Source organism: Rhincodon typus, chromosome 28 (assembly GCF_021869965.1).
Source record: "Rhincodon typus isolate 14 chromosome 28, sRhiTyp1.1, whole genome shotgun sequence".
NCBI classification, from domain to species: domain Eukaryota; kingdom Metazoa; phylum Chordata; class Chondrichthyes; order Orectolobiformes; family Rhincodontidae; genus Rhincodon; species Rhincodon typus.
In genome coordinates, this window is record NC_063359.1 from 28,617,462 (window position 1) to 28,636,359 (window position 18,898).

Here is an 18,898-nt window from a genome sequence, read left to right on the forward strand (position 1 = left end):
AGTGTAAGTAAGACTGAGATAGACAGATAGATTCTTGGTTGGTAAGAGGATCAAGGGTTGTGGGGAGAAGGTAGGAGAATGGGGGTTAAGAAACTATCAGCCATGTTAGAATGGCGGAGCAGACTTGATGGGCCAAATAGCTAAATTCTGCTCTTTTAGCTTACGGTCTCAAAATTTGATTCCTTTCTCATCCAATCTTCCACGTTATACAAAGTTCTAAATTCTAACCACTCCGAGTAAAATGTCTTCTCCCAATTTCCTTATGAGATTTCTTAGTGAGAATTTTACTTTTAACTTCTTCCAGTTCCGAACGAAAAGCAGTTGACCAGAAACAATGGGCAGTTTTTTTTTAAACTACAGGCTAAAAAAGCATTGATGTTTGGACCAAGCAAGGCAAGGGTTCTAGAATCTCTACTTGCTGGCAGCAAGACTGTCTTGATGATATTCCTGGCTGCAGTCTCTTAACTGTCTGTGTTTGCATTCATAATTCCATTAAGGATGGTGTTCGGTTCCTGATGCTGACAGCCCAGTTTGAGAGTCAGCAGCTTGACAGCCTCGCCTGTCCCCCTAGGAAAGACATATGGGAGACATTATTAAACAAAGGTTATACAAACAAAGGCAACCTCAGAGGGGTGACCCCTTGGACGGGAGGGAAAAAAGTTGCAGATGCACTGTTGGACCCATTTAGGGTGCTTTTCCTACTCATAACACTTTTTTTTAAATGAAATGGCCAACTCCTTCAAGCTAGCAGTCTCTGTACTGTTGGAGTGCTGCTCCAATGGTGACAGTGTGTTGCAAGCCCTCTAAATTGTCTGTTTGATCGCCTTAAATATCCAATGGAAACATCCCCAAACAATGGAAGTGTATTAAGGGTTATCCTCACATGATTCCATGATATTCTCTCACTGCCTCCCCTGGCTTGAGTAGCAGACTTAAGCACTTAAAAGGAATTGAGATATACACGAAAGTGAAAAATATGCAGGGCTAAGGGGAAGACTACAGAAGTAAAACAAGTGCAAACAGATGCCTTTTAAATGTTGTAAATGTACTAGGAAGTGGTGGAGGTTGGTACAATTACAACATTTAAAAGGCATCTGGATGGGTGTATGAATAGGAAGGGTTTAGAAAGATATGGGCCAAATAGGACTAGAGATTTATCTAGGATATCTGGTGGGCATGGATAGTTGAACGGAAGGGTCTGTTTCTGTGCTGTACATGGCTCTGACTCTAAGTTGGTACCCTTTTCAAAGAGCTTGATGGGTCAAACGACCACATCTTCTTTACGGTTCTATGAAATAACTCTGTGATCCCGTTAGCCAGCAGTCAATTTTGAGATCCGTTTCCTGTTGTTTGCACGTTAGTATGATGGTAAATGCTTTTCGGATTGTCCTACAGATGGGAGCATTGCTTGTTTGCCGTTTTTCATCCAGTTAAGGAGAAAAATATTTGATATAAATATAACTCACAATAAACTTCCAACATGACTTTGGAACCTGAAGGGACTTCAATAATGAAAAAAAAAATTAACAGCGCGTCAATATTTTCATAAAGTGCAATATAATGCTGTATGATTCAAAATTTGGCAAAGACAATGAAGAGAAAATGAAAACAATTGCCATTAAAAACATTAACAATGGTACATAAAAGAAAAAAGCTAAATAATGTTCTTTCATATTTTCACTGTAATTGACAGCTATCAATTATGTAAATAGCTAGAAGTAGAAGTCTCACCCTCCTGGCTATGCCAAGCTCCCACATTAGAGGGAGGCACAATGGGCTGTAATATCCAAATATCTCTTGTGGTTATTAATTTTAAATTATTAAACTCATGTATACTATTAACAATTGCATTGCATTGCATTAAAATACTTGGAAAAAATATTCAGCATGCTATTCAAGTTTCATCCAAGACTAATCCAACTCTCTAAATAATTTTAAATCTAGAAAATGATTCCTGTTTTTAAAGTCCATACTTATGAGCAGCATTTTTTTTTTACTTTGATTGCCAGGATAATTATTAGTTTTTGGTTATTGGACTGCTATTACACTTTATCCAAGGCTTGATATTATGTAATTGTGCAGCTTGGATTAAATTGTACTGTTTATAAAGCTGTATAGAGACTTTGATGTCTTGAAGAGAATTAAGTTAGAGTGCCAATGTGGTATGTTATTTAAAGAAAAACCTACAGTATGGGTAAAACATTGGGAATAACTCGATAAAGACAAATAGCTTTCTGCAGGCTCATATTCGGAATCTTGCTGATGACCTTGTCAGTAGACAACACCTTTACAAATATTTTCAATTATGTCATTACTAAAACTCTGCATGTAAGTAATAAATGTTAGATCTTCAAATGGCAGTCCACCCAGTAAACCAAAGCCAACTAAAGAACAAGAAATAAACTCCGAAAACACTAATTTTTAAAAAATAGGTCAATAATTAAAAAGTTATCATAAAAGTAGTTAACCATTCCATATTATTTGCATATTACATGCATTACTACAAAGTTAGAATTGCATGTTAAGGCAGTTTTTAAAAAATTGAGCCTAGTCGTACTGAAAATTCTGATTACAGAAATACATGAATACTAAGAGTACAGTAATTGAACAAAGACGGTCTCTTTATAAAGAATATATATCCACTCTCACTCCCCATGTTGCTACTGTTGAATTATTTGTTTAATTTTACTCGAGAGATGAATTTTAATTTCGAAGAATAGACAGTTGATTTTGGCATCTGTGTTCACTAGTCCATTATGTTGCCTCCATTTCTATTAAAGTGAACAATTAAAAATTGTTGGTTTGATGAGTGCAAAAGAAAAGTATGTTTTACATTCCAAGTTCATTCCATTTAAGTCACTGGTATATTGACTTTTGTAGCAGTTTTACATTGAGGCCAGAGGAAAACACAATATTGATCATTTCTCATAAGTGAAAGCTTGATATCTACTGCCAAATTCATGAAGAACTCTTACAAAGACTTAAAACTGGGTCTAAAAAAAAGATGACTATTTGTGCACATTCTACAGCAAAGAACAACACCAAGGATAACATTTGGCTCACTGAGTTTGCACCAGCTCTTCTGAAAATCAAGCCATTTATTTCATTCTCTGGCTCTTTCCCACATTGCTGCAACTGTTTTCTTCTTAAACTATCAGTTAAATTCCAGCTACTAATGAATCTATTTCCACTACCTTATCAGGCACTGCATTACAAACCATCATATTGTGTAAAAGTTTTTCCTCATTTTACATTCAGTTCTCTTGCCTATTACCTTAAATCTGTCCTGTCTGGTTATCGACTCTTCAGCCAATAGAAATCATTTCTCTTCTCTTATTCTACCTTCGTATCATGGAATCAATTCACAGAATCATATAGAACAGGTCATCCAGCTCATCATATCTCTAAGCTATCTGTTTCAAGGAGCTCATCAGTGCACCCCACTCCCCTGCTCTTTCTCTACAGTTCTGTACATCTTTCAAGTATACACATCGAATCCTCTTGTGCAATTTATTTCATTCTGTTGAATCCATTTCCATTATCCTTTCAGACAGTACATTTCAGATCAACATAACATGTTTGTAAAAAGAAATGTCTTCCTTTCTAAAGCGATTCTTTGCTCAAGGGATGCAGGCTTTGCTGGCTAGGCCAACATCTATTGTCCATCCTTAATTGCCCTGGAGAAGTTGTTGGTGAACTGCGTTCTTAAATTGTTGAAGTCCTTAGGGTGTAGGAAACCCATAACACTCTTTGGAAGGGACTTTCAGAATTTTCATCTGGCAACAGTGAAGGAATGGAGATGTAGAGCAGAATATGCTCAGCCCTCAACAGTATGGGCTAAACTGAATCAGTTGGGAAAATATGATAAGATTGGAAAAATGAGATTCTTGACGACAGAAGACAGCGATTTTCCACCCAAGGTCACAGCGTGCATTATCACCTTATTACAAGTCAGATATCCTTTAAACGCACATCCAAAGCTTGAAATGAACCAAGAAGCAACGTTTTTTTTATTGACCGCAACCTGATGTTAGTTTACATGGGTAACTACACTCTGTTTTTGTTTGTACCTGTTCCTGCAGCTAATCTGTTTCAATCACATACAGTACCTGGTCTAAAGGCTGCTGAGCAGTGTAACTCTGAGTAAATCAGCTGAAGTGATTAATGTCAGGGTAAGGGGACTCAGCATTAGGAGGCAGGGGCAGTGCTGATCCGACTGGATATCCCCTATTGGGGATAATCACTGTGGGTTTGGGGGCAGTGATCATTGTCAGCTTTGGGGTGGGTTAGTTGAGTTTTCAGTTGAGTTCTCCTGTACAATGAATAAGCTCTAAGAAACTTCTCTCTGTGAAATCACTATGAAAAATTTTGGATCTGTTGGAATCTGTAGTCCATCTGATCATATTTTCTCAACAAAAACTGGCAAATAAACTCTCAGATAAGCGCTGACTATCCTTTATCTGAAAACCAGAATTACTGAGTTCCAATACACAATCGGTCCCAAGGTTTTCGGATAAAGAATAAAGGATACCGGACCTGTGTTACTGAATCTAACCTCATTTATTTGCAGTCTACTATTTTGCCAGGCAGTGAAAAGAAAGCAGATGGTAACAATTCCCAACATGAAAATCTGAGTGGGTAAGTTGTGGTGCTAGCTCTGTGCTTGCTCCTCAAAGCCGCCACCCTGGCCAGCATCCCCCAATATTTCACAGCTTGCTCCATGGGTAGCAACTGTCTGCATCCTTAGTCCAAGAGGTTGGCAGACACAGACCAACACGGCACATCTCTCACTCAGAGTACAGAGTACTTTAATGTTGCACTTTGGAACGTGATGACAGCTTTCACAGCAATGCTGCTGCTGGGCTGGCAGCACAACAGGCACACGTCACATATTGGACTAGGGCATATCTCACGGCTCTTAGTTGGCTTTCTCACTCACTCACTTTGCATTTACTGCCATTCTCACTGCATCTCTACCTTGCTTTGTCTTTTAGAACTTTGCCACCTTGTTCAAAGCTTACAGATTCACAATACTTCTGTCTTATCTTTTAGTGTTGACAAAGTCACACAGCTTGCCGTTGTTGCTAGCAGTGATCGGTCAAAGAAGCAGACATATTGCTGTACGGCACTGTATTATGTCAATATCACAAGTACAGAATGTGTCAGCAAGTTATATGGCAAACACATTACATGAGCATCAACCAATGGCCATGTCTCAAAGTCTAGGGGGATTAATCCTTCGTCAAAACAGAGTGCATGTGGGGAATATTGGATAGTATTCAGTCAAAGGTCCCCGCTACAGTCAGTCAAGGGCATCGTCCAATTTCAGTTCAGGAGCTTGGACACATTGAAGGTGAGTTATATCAGGGTTCAAGGCGGTGGTTGGTAAGTCGGGGATGTCAATTGTGGGGTTCTGAGGAAGGGTCACCAGACCTGAAACGTTAACTCTTATTTTTTCTTCACAGATGCTGCCAGATCTGCTGAGCTTTTCCAGCAACTTCTGCTTTTGTTCCATGTCAATTGTGGGAATTGGGTGCAGTATACTGGGATGCAGCGGGCCAATAACACTGATGGGGTGAGGGGAGGGGCAAGTCAAATCAGGATGGGAGATAATAAAGCTTTGAGGATGCAGATTATTATGGGAGAGGGTCATCAACGGTCACTACTACTTTGGCTTCAACTGATGATGTTGGCAGATGAAGACTTAAATGTAAGAGTTGAATCGAAATTGTGGAAGTTCAAAATTAATGAGATCAACAGAAAATACAAGAAAAAGAGGAATATGAAGGTTTTTTCCCCTTTTTTGGGGTGGGGGAGGGAAAGGAGTGGTTGTCATCCTCTACATTACTAGGCTGTGTCAGTGACTTTCTCCGCAAAACACAACCTGTGCTGCCTTCCATCATCATCCAAATCGCAAATTCGTAAAGGAAATGAAAACTGGCTGCCACCACATCCGGAACAGGAACAGTGAGTGTTCGATTTGTCTGAAGATGTGGGTTCTATGTGCCTAGAAAGCTACCATTCTCACGCTGAATCAAGGTAGGAAAATTCACACTGCTCATTATTCTTACAAAATGAGGTTATTTCACTCTGGTCAGCCTGTTGGCAGCAAAGACAGAAGAGAAATGGTTTCTGACCAGAAGAAAATTGCCTTGCAGAATCTGCCACATGTACTTAATAGTATTCAGAACACTGGACACAGGCTGGATAGAATCCTTTGGACAGCCAAATTCCCACTGCCATCTGTTGAACAAGCCTGATCTAAAAAGATTCACTGCAGCAAATGATTCAAGGCTCCTTTGACAGCACCTTATAAACTCATGACTTCTACCAACTAGAAGGACAAGGGCAGCAGATGCATGGGAACACCCCAGACAAGTTCCCCTCTGGGCCACACACCATTCTAACTTGGAGCCATATTATCGTTCCTTTACCATATCAGGATCACAATCCTGGAACTCCCTTCCCAAAAGCTTTGAGAGTGTATCTACACTTCATGGCATGCAGCGGCTGCTCACCACCAACTCTAACCAGCAATTATGGATGAGCTATAAGTGCCAGCAATGTTGCCATTTTGTTAATGAATAATAAACAGATAGATTCAGGAAACCAAATCTATTTTTACCACCTTCTTTCTTCCATTGCAATTCGCATCCCTTTTGGAAGCTGGAAATCATGCCTTACAAGTCTACGGTGCTTTGAGGAAGATGGTGACTCAGGATCTCAGAAAACTGGGAGCTAATTTATAGTTTAGGTGTATTCCTGAGAACAGTTCTAGTATCATCAAGAAGGAGCTGTGAAGTTCAGGAGCTGAAGGGAAGTCCATGGCAATATCAGTAGGGTTTGGTAACTTTGACAAGAGAATAACAAAAATTAAGCCTGACACCATTTAGGTATCCATACACATCATATTCCTGTCTGTCACCCTCCTTCAGTTGGTGAACTTCCTTTAACTGTTCTGAGCTGTTGAGGTAGCCTGAAGAGTGAATTTCAATCAAAACACTAACAAAAACAAAAAAGACAAGCTAATAGGTAAATGTAAACAATAATTGTTGAATTTATGAATAATTGAGAACTCAATTTTGAAACAATGCACGGTTAGCCAATTTTCTGTCACATTAATTAATGGTCAGATTAAACTATAATGCATTATTTATTACTGTACAATACTACTTGAATACAGCACCTGAATTAAAATATTTTTAATGCTAATTTGCACATTTGACAAGTCATGCATTTACCCCAGTAAATCCACTTGGCTGCATGCTGGTAATGGGGATTTAGTGAATTAGCTGGAAAAAGGTTAATCCTGTCATCATTAATTATACCGATGAAGCTGGATGCACCATCATGTACAATGCTGTAAAAACAATCTTTTAAGAACTACACACAGCAGAAATTCCTCAGGATGCTATTTCTACCATTTAGATGAATTACATTAACCTCCAGTAAACTATTCCATAGCTATGACCAAACTTGTCATAAGGGAATTTTATGAACCCCAGCATGTGATATACATTCATTGCTGTGACACTCAAGTTATAGATCAAATTCAAAATACACTATGAAGCTGAACATGAACAGTTATCACCAATGCTTTTGAGATAAATTAGGTTTTAAAAAGTTTATATTACTATCTTTCAAATTTGTTTCATTTGATTTTCAGTCATTAAAATGCAATAATGATCATTCTAAACAATAGAAGTGTGCAGTTAGAATATCTAAGGTTCAAATGGCTTTGTAAGTATTTCATGCAGCTGGTATTGATTTTTTTTTCAAACAAGGAGTAGAAGTAAATTTGTTGGATCATTAGAAGCAATAAAGTCATGATATACTGATAAAGGTAGTGATATTAGTTTGAAAGGTTGGGAAGTTTGGTACACTCGATTAAAAAATATTTTTACTATTTCTCCTAATTGGGCCATTTGCAAATTTCTCTGGCTGAACTCAAAGCTCATTTGAGACATTTATTGCTATATAATGATTCTATGAATGTAGTTCCAAAACAATAAATTGTCCCTTGATGTGTTATCTTACATTAGCAACCTGAAAAAAATGAGCTGTGACACATGTCATGGTGGATTACAGTGAGAAGACAACACCCTGTGGCAGTTAGAGATTAGGTTTGTACTCCAGGCACACATAAATAATCTCATGTATTAGTTTCCATACCAAACAGTTGAGTCCAACCCTGCAAAAGATTTAAAATGAAGGAATATATCCTTTTTTCCCACTCCCCTACAAACCAAAGAGCATGGAAACAAACTCAACAGATAATTTTGAATTGACTGCATACAGCTGATTTCTTTTTGCTGAGTCGATGACATACTTATTCTTCAGGTACACAAAGTGCCAATGAAAACTGCAGATAAAAGCAACATTACAGGTTTTTTTTTTAATTGGCTGGGAGACTTTTGGTTTCCAAGTTGGGACACAGATGGCAAGCATTTGTGGCTACAATAGAAATAAATATTGGAGGAAGAGGAAATTGAAGCAAGATTGATGTTACTATGCCTTCTATCTTGTTTTGCTGGGTCAGTACTTGGCAGAGAGCCAAACGTAGCAGCATTTACTAATAAATTACCATGCTCCATTCACACAGACTACTTGAAGTGTCTTATCTAACAGGTCCTACACTCAAATTTGTGACAAAAACAGATGGTAAGTGCATTTCTTCAAACAGTCTGCCTGAGGGACAGTGCTGGTGAACATGCCCCCAAAATATCTGGGAAAAATCAATCGTAGGAACAACCAGAGGAAAGTCATCCCCCTGTATGTGGGAGAAACAAAATCTGCAAGGAGCTGCTCCTCTGATCAGAGACCGAGTCCCTCATTTGCTTCTCCAATTGAAGGTTTCTTCTCTCACTCTTCCTGCTCGTCAAGACATAAAATCCATAACTGGAGGAGCAGCAAGGATGGGAGGGAGGGAACCTGGCTGGTCTTATGGCATGAGAGAGCTAAAGGGAAGTTGGAGCAGTCCCTCTGGACTGTCACTCAGATTGTCTCTGTGGGGGGGGTGTGCCAACTGGGGCCAGGCCTGAGATTTAGCTGGCTTGAGGTGGGGTGGCAGGGTCAAGTGCTGCACTGGGGCTTCAGTCAATTGGGAGTAGGGAAGAAGTGTGGGAGTTGGGGCTGGCCTGAGTTTCAGCTGGTTAGGGCAGGGTTAGGTTGGGAAGAGGGGTGATGGGCGAAGGTTTCAGCCAGTTTAGGAGAACTCATGGAGCTGCTGGTCACCTATAAATCATTCCACAAAATGCTGTTTTGATTTTTGCCATGGACGCTGGGTGGGAGCATGATTTGGTTTATCTTTTGTGTTTAGCAATTAAACATCGTGCATCTACAACCTGTTTTATGCCAAGAACAAATCACCTACTCTCACATCCCTTTTGTGTCACAACAAAATCTGATAACCCTAATGCTGACTGAACTTTATTTTGAAACAAAATCATGCATTGTTTTCTGATAATGTTAATACTTAATCATGCACCTTATCTTTACGTTGCACATGTCAAGTATAAAGGAAAGTTTATATATTTTTTTTTACACACTACTGAACATTCAGTACTTGGCAAGAATTCTGGCTGGTGGTGATGGGTGTGGTGGCATGGGATTCCATGGATACAGTGTTGATCGTGGTGATGGGGGAAGGTGGAGATGCTTGGGAAAAATGGCATGTCTGTGTGTTTGGTGCGGTTGGGAGGTTAGAGTTAGGAGATTTAATGAGAATAAATTATTAAAAATGTATTTGCAGATGCCAAGATTTACTATGTGTAGGTACACATCTGCCAAAGAAAACAACTCTAAAATGTAATGCAAATTCAAAAAGTAATGTTGTTATCATATCGTCAGAGACCACATTTTCTTTTTTGGAACTATAAATTTAAATGAAAGTTGGATTGCTACAACTGAAGTACCAGGAGAGTTTTACAACTTAAAAAGGCTGCACGTAAATGAACTATGTTATATGGTATTGCCCTAGGGAAAGTGAAAGTGAAAGTCAAAACAGAGTGGTGTCAAGTCTTTAGAATTAAGAAAGCCCTGCCTGATAACAGCCTTTTGGTTGGTTGATTTGCAGAGTATTAAAAAGCTGTAAGTGACAGGTGCAACAAAGAAAAACATCCAGAGCCTGCAAATAGAAAGCATTCACCTCTCTTTTCCTATGACAGAAACTGACAAAAAAAACACGTCAAGACCTATCTGATCAACAATCAAGTTTGGGAAGTCTGGGAAGGGTGTCCTTGCAGGTGGTGTCACAGCGAAGCAGTCTGAGAAGATTGTTCTTGCAGTCGACATCACTTTGAAGTAGACTAGAAAGGGTGGCCTCACAGTTGGTGTCACAGTGAAGCAATCTGGGATGGAGCAGAGAACGTGCCCAGTCTCACCCGAATGAGGGAAAACATTGCCAGCAGTGAAAGTGGGATCACAGACAAGCAGTGGTTTTATTGGCTAAGGGACTTAAATTAGGGACTAGCCTTAAATAGTAGTAAATTCAGAAAGGACTTTAATAATTTAGGGACTGTCCCAAAATAATATTTAATAAATAAATAAAATCAAATTAACTTTATTAAAAATGGCAGTACAGATGATGTGTGGAGCTGGAGAAACACAGCCGGCCAGGCAGACAAGGGTCCCGACCTGCAACGTCAGCTTTCCTGCTCCTCTGATGCTGCCTGGCCTGCTGTGTTCATCCAGCTCCACAATGTTGTTATCTCAGACTCCAGCATTGGCAGTTCTTACTATCTCTGAGTACAGATGATGTGTTGTTCTTACAGGGTGTGGGAATTGATGGAGCAACTGCAAGCCACAGTGAACACATCTACAATAGCTGTCTGCAGCTTAAAAAATTTCAGCTCAGAATTGATGAACTGGAATCAGAGCTTCTGTGGCACTTCCTGCAGAGGGGGGAAATTACCTTATTGGTGTGTTAAAGGCAGTCACACTCTGTAGCTCAAATGTTTCAAATTTGGCCAGTGGTCAGGGACAGGAAAGGGTGACAACAAATGAGGCAGGCAGAGATGAAATAATTCCACAAAGGCCATTATCCAGTATCCATCACCAAAAGTCACCCTTTATTTACACATGGAAAGTTCTTGACACTGATCCAGTTCCCTCAGAGCGTCAGGATGTCTGATGCTCCTGTTCTTATCTGTCAGCCAGGGCTCCCTGATTGGACCAGCTGCACAGCCCCAGTCAGGGAATTCATATTCTATGAGGTCCACCCTGGCTGACCTCATTGCAATCACTACATCCCTCCCCCACTTAGTCAGAGGACATAGGCCAGTTCTTTTTCTTGTAGCTCCTGCCGGGGCATTTTAGCACTGGGTCAGGTTCCTCCGACTCTGTCAGAAACGGGTGGCATGTAAGGGACAGTAGTTCATCTCTTGCGCCTGGACTGTCTTGGAAGAAATTCATTCACTTCTTCAAGTGGCAAAGGTATCGAGGCAGCAGCATCCGCCACGTCCATCTCTACGACACTTGATGGAAAGGGAGAAGCAACAGGTTCCGCCAGACTTTGACTGTTCCACAGGCGCGTTTTACTCCTGCCGTGTTTGTGGGTTTGGAGCTTTCATATGGTCCACATGCTTGATCAGGACCGTCGCATCTACCTGAATTTTATACGCCAATGGATCTGACCTCATGTCTACCTTGCCTCTTACCCATGCAGGGTCTTTCCCATGGTTTCTCACCAAACTTCATCCCCTCAAGTAAACGGTCTCTCTCACTTAGCAGAGTCTCATGATCAGCAATAACATTCCTGATGCCGCTTCACCCTCTCGCCGACCGTAGGTCCAGGAAGATCAGACTTAACCTGGTGTGGAGTCTTCTCCCATTAGCAATTCTGCTGCAGCTGTCCCTGTAATTGCATATGGGGTGGCTCTATAATCAAAAAGGAACTGGGACAGTTTGGTATCTGGTGAAGCTGTATGCTATTTCTTTAAACCTGCCTTGCAAGTTTGAGCTGCTCTTTCTGCCAGACATTGGATGATGGCTAGTATGGATCTGCCCTTACATATCGAAAACCATTTGACTTTAGGAAATACTGAAATTCCCTGCTGGTAAACAAAGGCCTGTTAGGTGTAACCAACACTTCCAGTGGTCTGCGTGTTGTAAAAGATGCTTGCGGTTTTTCAATCAACATTCCTGTGTTTGACAAATGAACTCAAAGCACATCCAACCACATTGAGTGGGCATCCAAAATGATTAAAAACACTGAGGCCAAGAAAGGACCTGCATAGATGACACGTAACTGAGTCCACGATTTACCTGGCCATTCCCACGAACGTGGGTGAGCTGCTGCAGCATTTTTTGGCATTATTGGAAAAACTTGAACAACATTATAGACGCCTCCAGTGGCGTCCAATAGGTGGTGTTCTGCCAGTGGGAGGCAGCTTAATGCATCCACATTCGCTACTTAGCCGCGCGGACGATGTCCAACTTGTAATTATATGGACTTAGTATTAGAGCTCACTGCTGAATTTGGCTTGAAAATATGGGTGGCACTTCCTTGTCCTCTAAGTAGACTTAGCAGGGGTTTGTGGTCTGTTATTACAAATTTACATCCATGAGATATTGGTGGATCTTTCTGACTCCAAATGACTGTCAAACTTACCTTCTCTATCTGGGTGTATTTACGCTCTGCATTATAGAAAGTCATGGTTACATTTGCTATTGGGTGTTCCTCTCCATTGGGCCACCTATGACCTAATACTAGCCTGATGCCATACGGGGAGCCATCGCATGTCAATATCAGATCTCGCTTGGGATCATAGTCCGCCAGGATGATAGCTGTTTCTCCCCTGAAAGCTATGGCGTGGCCAAGTGACTACTTCCAAGACAGACCCTCTTTTTGGAACTGATACAAAGGTGCCAGGATGGAGGCCAGATTTTGTATGAACTTTTTGTAATAATTCACCAGCCCAAGGTAAAACTAAGTCATGGACAGATGAGAGAGCCGGAGTAGCTTTGATCATCCTCGCTTTATCTTCCAGCGTGTGTAACCTGGTCTTGAATACCGTGAAGCCCAAGTAGGTCACTTGGGGTGCCTGGAACATACATTTTTCCTTCTAAAGTATACATCTGTCTGGGAGAACCATCTAAGGACTCTATCCAAGTTCTGCAAGTGCTCCTTTTTGGTATTCCCTGTTATTAACACGTCATCTAGGTAAATGGTGACCTGGGGTAGATCTTGTAAAATGTTCTCCATCATCCACTGAAAATTTGCACAGGCTGACAATACCCTGAATGGCTGACTTGTATATTGATACAAACTTTAAGGGGTATTAATTATAGCATACTTCTAGGAATCCTCATCTGACCGCAATTGCAAGTACGCATGGGTCATGTACAGCTTTGTGAAGAATAGCCCCTCTGCCAGCTTTGCATATAAATCCTCTAAATGAGGGATTGGCATTTATTCAGCTGCAAGAAGCTGTTTACCGTTTCTTTAAAATCCTCAAAGCAAAGTGAGCCATCCGGCTTCACAATCGGTACAACCAGAGCTGCCCATTCCACAAACTGGACTAGTTTGATGATTCCTTCGCTTTCCAGCCTTCTGATTTCTGCCTCTCCTTATGCCCACAGTGCAAATGGCATTGGGCGGGTCTTGTGGGATCATGGAATTACTTCCTGGTCAACATGCAAAGTGGCCTTAACTCCTCTGATAGTCCCTAGACCTTCCTCAAAAACTTCCAGGTATTTAATTAGCAGTTTACTCAGGTAGCCATTTTCTAATCAAAAAATTTTGAGCCAATCTAGGCGAATCTTTCTCAACCAATTTTGCCCCATCAAGCTAGGGCCTGAGCTTTTTACTATAGTCAGTGGTAACTGAACCAGCTGCATCTCACACTCTTTATCTGTTGCCAGAACTCCCTGATTATTCTTGGTTAACAGCTCCAAATCAGGGAACTCATATTCTATAATGTCTACTGGTGATCTTGTTACAATCACTACAAGACAGATCCTGAATGTAGCATTGGAGGAGCCCCAGATCTTGACCTTGTCTGACAGGTTTGAGGTAATTGTTCCCTGTCCAGACGAGGAAAGCATCTGCAAGGAGGATGGTCAAACTGACCATTGCACCATGTACAGGAACCATTCAAGTGGCAGCAGCACAAAGAAAAGGAAGACAGTGACAGGGGATTCTTTAATTAAGTGGTCAGACAGTATCCTCTGTAAGCAGGATCGTGAGTCCCACATGGTGTGTTGCCTACCTGGTGCCAAGGCAAAAGACATCTAAAATTGTCCTGAAAGGATACTGCAGAGGGACGAGGAAGATCCAGTTGTTGCGGGTCAAGTTGACACCAACAACATAGGGAAGAGGTCCCATTTGGGGATTATCAAGAACTAGGAACAAAATATTATAAAAACAGGACCTGAAAGTTGTAATCTCTTGATCAGTGCTTGAACCGTGTGCAAATCACAAAGAGAAGTAAAAGATAATGGAGGTAGTAACGTGGCTAAAGGAATGTTATGGGAAAGAGCGGTTCCATTTTGTGGGGCACTGACATCAGTATTGGGACAGGAGAGAGCTGTACAGTCCAGATGGGCTCCACCTGAACCAATATGGGACCAGGGTCCTTGCGGAAAGGCTCAACAGAGGGGTCATAAGGACTTTAAAAGTAGGTTAAAAAAAAAAGAGGTTATTGCATTAAGGTTGTTGACTCGCTCGCCAAGCTGGCTTACTCTCGCTCAGATGTTTCATCACCATCAGTGAAGCCTCCAATGAAGCGATGTTGTTCTACTCTGCTTGGAATTTACACTGTCCGGTCCATTATGGGAAGTAGTGTCATTTCCAGTTTTTTTCTATATGGGTTTGTATATGGGGTTCAATTCGATGTTTGTTGATTGCCTTATGGGTTGAGGACCATGCCTCTAGGAATTCCCATGCGTGTCCCTGTTTGGCTTGGGCTACTACGGTTACGTTGTTCCATTTAAACTGATGGCCTTCATTGTCCGAACTCGGACAATGAGCCCCTAGAGGCATGGTTCTCAACCCATAAGGCAATCAACAAACATAGAATACAAACCCATATAGAACAAAACTAGAAATGATGCTACTCACCATAACGGACCGGACAGTATAAATTCCAAGCGGAGTAGAACAACATCATTTCATCGGAGACTTCACTGATTACCTAGAATGATGATGAAATGTCTGAACGAGAACAAGCCAGCTCGGCAAGGAAGTCAACAACCTCACCCACAACCTGAACTGGAGATCGTTGCTAAAATTTTAAAGGTTATCACATTTTCCAGAATAAGTAATAGCACAGAGAGTACGGAAAAGATCTTAAGGTAAAGGGACCCCTAAGGGCAGTGACCATAATATTCACCCTGCAGTTTGAGGGGAGAAGCTGGCATCAGTAGTATTGCTATTACAATTGAGTAAAGATAAATATAAAGACATAAGGGAGGAGCTGGCTAGAGTTGGCTTGAAGAGGAACCTAGTAGGGAAGACGCTAAAGCAGCAGTGGCAAGAGTTTCTGGGGGGGTAATTCAGAAGGTACAGCAGAAATTCATCCCAAGGAAGAAGAAACATACTAAGGGGAGGACAAGGCAACCACGGCTAACAAGAGAAGTTAGGGACAGTATACAAGCAAAAGAAAATACATACTATAGTTAAGGTTAGTAGGAAACCTGAGACTAGAGCAGACTTTAAAAACTGGAGAGGACAAACAAAAAAAATAAATAAGCGGGGAGAAGATAAAATCAATGTAAGCTAGCGAGTAATATAAAAGACAACTGCAAGAGTTTTTTTTTAAGATTTATAAGAAGAAAGAGAGAGGGGGAAGGATGGATATTGGACCACTGGAAAACGATTGGAAAAGTAGTAATGCGGAACAAAGATATGGCAGAAGAACTGAATAGGTGCAATGGAAGACACCATCAGCTTCAAGAGAGTCAGGGAGCAGAGACCATCACAAAGGAAGTGGTCTTGGGGAAGCTGAAAAGTCTGAAGATGGATAAATCACCTGGCCTGGATGGACTACAGCCCAGGGTTCTTAAGGAGACAGCTGAGGAAATTATGGAGGCATTGGTGGTGGTAATCTTTTAGAAATCACTGGAGTCAGGGGGTTCCCACAGGATTGGAAAATGATGAACGTAACACCTCTGTTCAAGAAGGGAGGATGAAGAAAATAAACTATAGGCTAGTTAGCCAGATCCCGGTTGTGAGTAAATTTTTAAGAGTCCTTTATTAATCATGAGGTTGCAGAATATTAGGTAGTGCATGCTAAAATATGGCGGAGTCAGCACGACTTTGCTAAAGGAAGGTCATGCCTGACAAATCTGCCAGAATTCTTTGAGGATGTAATGAGCAAGTTAGGCAATAAAAAACCAGTGGACATGGCACCAATTTCAAGATGGTGGTGCCTGCAAGGTAGGCAGCATTCGGGCTCCTGGGCCTGTCCACTCCAAATTGGCCACTCTTTTCCTTCTATTTCCCCTCTTTCTCATCATTCTTTTCCTCATTCACTTTCTTCCTGTTGGTAGCAGTGAAAGTGAAATTGTGCAGAAGGGCGGCCAGAGTGGGTCTCTTGGTGAGGTCGTGGCGGCCTTTCCTGGCAGCAGAGACAGGGACTCCTGGTTCTGGCAGGGCCTGAGTGAGGTCTGCAGGTGTTGGCAAGGCTGCGGCGGCAGCAACAGAGCCAGGGATTCCTGGTTGTGTAGCCATGGAGCAGGGACTCCAGTCATTGGCAAAGTGGCAGCTGAAGCAGTGGCAGTGTGGTATGCCTGGAGCAGGAATCCAGGCATCGAGATAGTGGCAGCAGAGGAGCCAGGGACTCCTGGTTGCAGTAGGCCCCCAGAGCATGGACTCCTGGTTATCGACGAGGGGGTGGCAGCAGTTTCTGGTTGTGGTAGGCCTGGAGCCAGGGGCTCCTGGTTGTAGGGCGAGTTTGGGTCCAGCACAGGACCTGGTATTGGCGAGCTGGGTCCAGTGATGAAGAGATGGTGCCTGAAGAGTGACAACTCTGACAAGGCTGGGTCCAGCACAGGCGGTAAGGCGTCGTTGGTCAGCTGGCTCAGGCCTCAGGATTCAAAGGCAGTGGAATGAAAATGGACTCCCTTTCAGCTATATCTTTTTATTCTTAAACTATTCAAAATGGTGCCGGATTGTGGCGACAGTTAAAGCTTTTCACTGTATTATTCACTTTAATGGCACTTGTATTTTACAATCACTCATTTTGGATTTCCTCACTTTATCACTTCCATTCCAGGTGCCTACTCAACCCTGAGCAGAAGCCCTACTAGGGTAGACAACATAGCCTTCTGGACACATGCTCTTAATTGGACAGAATAATATCTATTCTACTTACAAACTATCACCTACTACCACCACTTTTTTTTGGTCCCCTCGCTTGAATAGCATCCTGAACCAGAGCACCATGATCAGTTACCTCATGCAAACAAGCAGAAAAGAACCTTAAACCTGTTAGACCATTGCAAAAGACATGTCTCCTACACTCCTACCCTCTGGGTCTCTAATTATCTGCCTCACTCTCATTCACATAACCAAAGAACTGTGATGTTGGAAATCAGAAACTGCTGGAAAAACTTGGCAGGTCTGGCAATATCCATGGTGAGAAAGTAGAATTAATGTTTTGGGTCCAGGGACCCTTCTTCAGAATTGTTCTGAAGTTCTGCAGTTCTGAAGAAGGTTCACTGGACCCAAAACTGAATTTTTCCAGCAATTTCTGATTTTGTTTCACTGTCAGCCAAACATTTCTTTCCCTGACCAAATCAGAAGACCCTATCCTAAGGGTATTACCACACTTGGTGCAAAATATACAAGTGACTCTCCTCCTCATGAATGTGTTGCTATGTCTGTAGTTTAGCCTTCAACTTAAACTCTGAGCCAAAACTGCTCGAACTGGAAACACATGCTGCAAGTATGTTTGCCTTGGATCACGCTGACATTCTCCTGTTCCCACATGCTGCTGTCATGACATATCAGCTGCTCTACCATTCCTAATGGTTTTAAATTAGCTACTTAAATAACAGTTATTTGTTCATTTTATTAGGTCTCAAGCTCCTGTATAATTTTAAAACTCTGAAATAGATCAGATTAGACCTTAACTACTTACTAAACAACCAGCTTCTTCCCCCATAATACAGTAAAAACTAATTTCTTGAGGGTGAAAACATAGAAGTAGTCAAAAGAAGCCTTCTCTTCCGCACTTTAGTTCCTTATTGAATAAGCTGCTAGTACTCTTATTCCAAGTCACACTCAAGTGCTAAGTCATCCTGAACTGTCTCTATTTATATGCTATGTTTTAGCTCAGCCTCAGCTACAGGAAAACCAATTTCAGCTGGTTTGCTTAATTAACTGTTCATCAAATGTCCCAGCACATGTGTGGCAGTATTGCATGATTGTATACTCCATTCAGGTTTTCAAATCGGCTGAAAAACTTGACTATTTTAAGAAATAAAAACTGCGTTTGTAGTGTAGAGACTTACTCAAAAAGGAGACCAGGGAGTGCGTACCGGGGCGTTCATACAACGCAGACTTGGTCAGAGGCAATCAAACCAGAAGGTTTCTACATTCAGGCCACTGTTCAAAGGCTTGGAAGTAGGAGATGAAGCTGTAAGCAGCAGAGATGCTTGTGTTAACAGCCTCTCGGCAGTCAGGATGGAGAGGCAAGAGAAAATCACTGGCTCTGTGCTGGAAAGTTTAGTGCTTAGAAGAAGCCCTTGATGCCACTGACTGTGGCAGTTCAATGCAGTTGGGAATTGGTGTGGCAGGAAGCCCATAAGCAGTATTTGCTTGGTGCAGCTAAGAATAATTGGAGCTCAGAGCAACCTGCGAAATTGCCAGCTTAGTGAACCTAAATATCTGTCAAAGAGCTGGAATTGTACCCATGACTAGGTGTCAGAGTGCGGCCTCAGGAATTCTGTGAAA

General features: G+C 41.6%; 1 protein-coding gene across 1 annotated transcript in view; it reads right to left on the reverse strand.

The window, feature by feature from the left end:
• Window positions 1–18,565, reverse strand: part of dab2ipb (DAB2 interacting protein b) — a 201,458-nt gene extending 182,893 nt beyond the window's left edge. The window contains exon 1 of the mRNA XM_048613455.1: window positions 18,457–18,565. The gene's annotated coding sequence lies outside the window, so the exon portion shown is untranslated. The remainder of the gene's footprint in view (window positions 1–18,456) is intronic.
• Window positions 18,566–18,898: the final 333 nt, after the last annotated feature.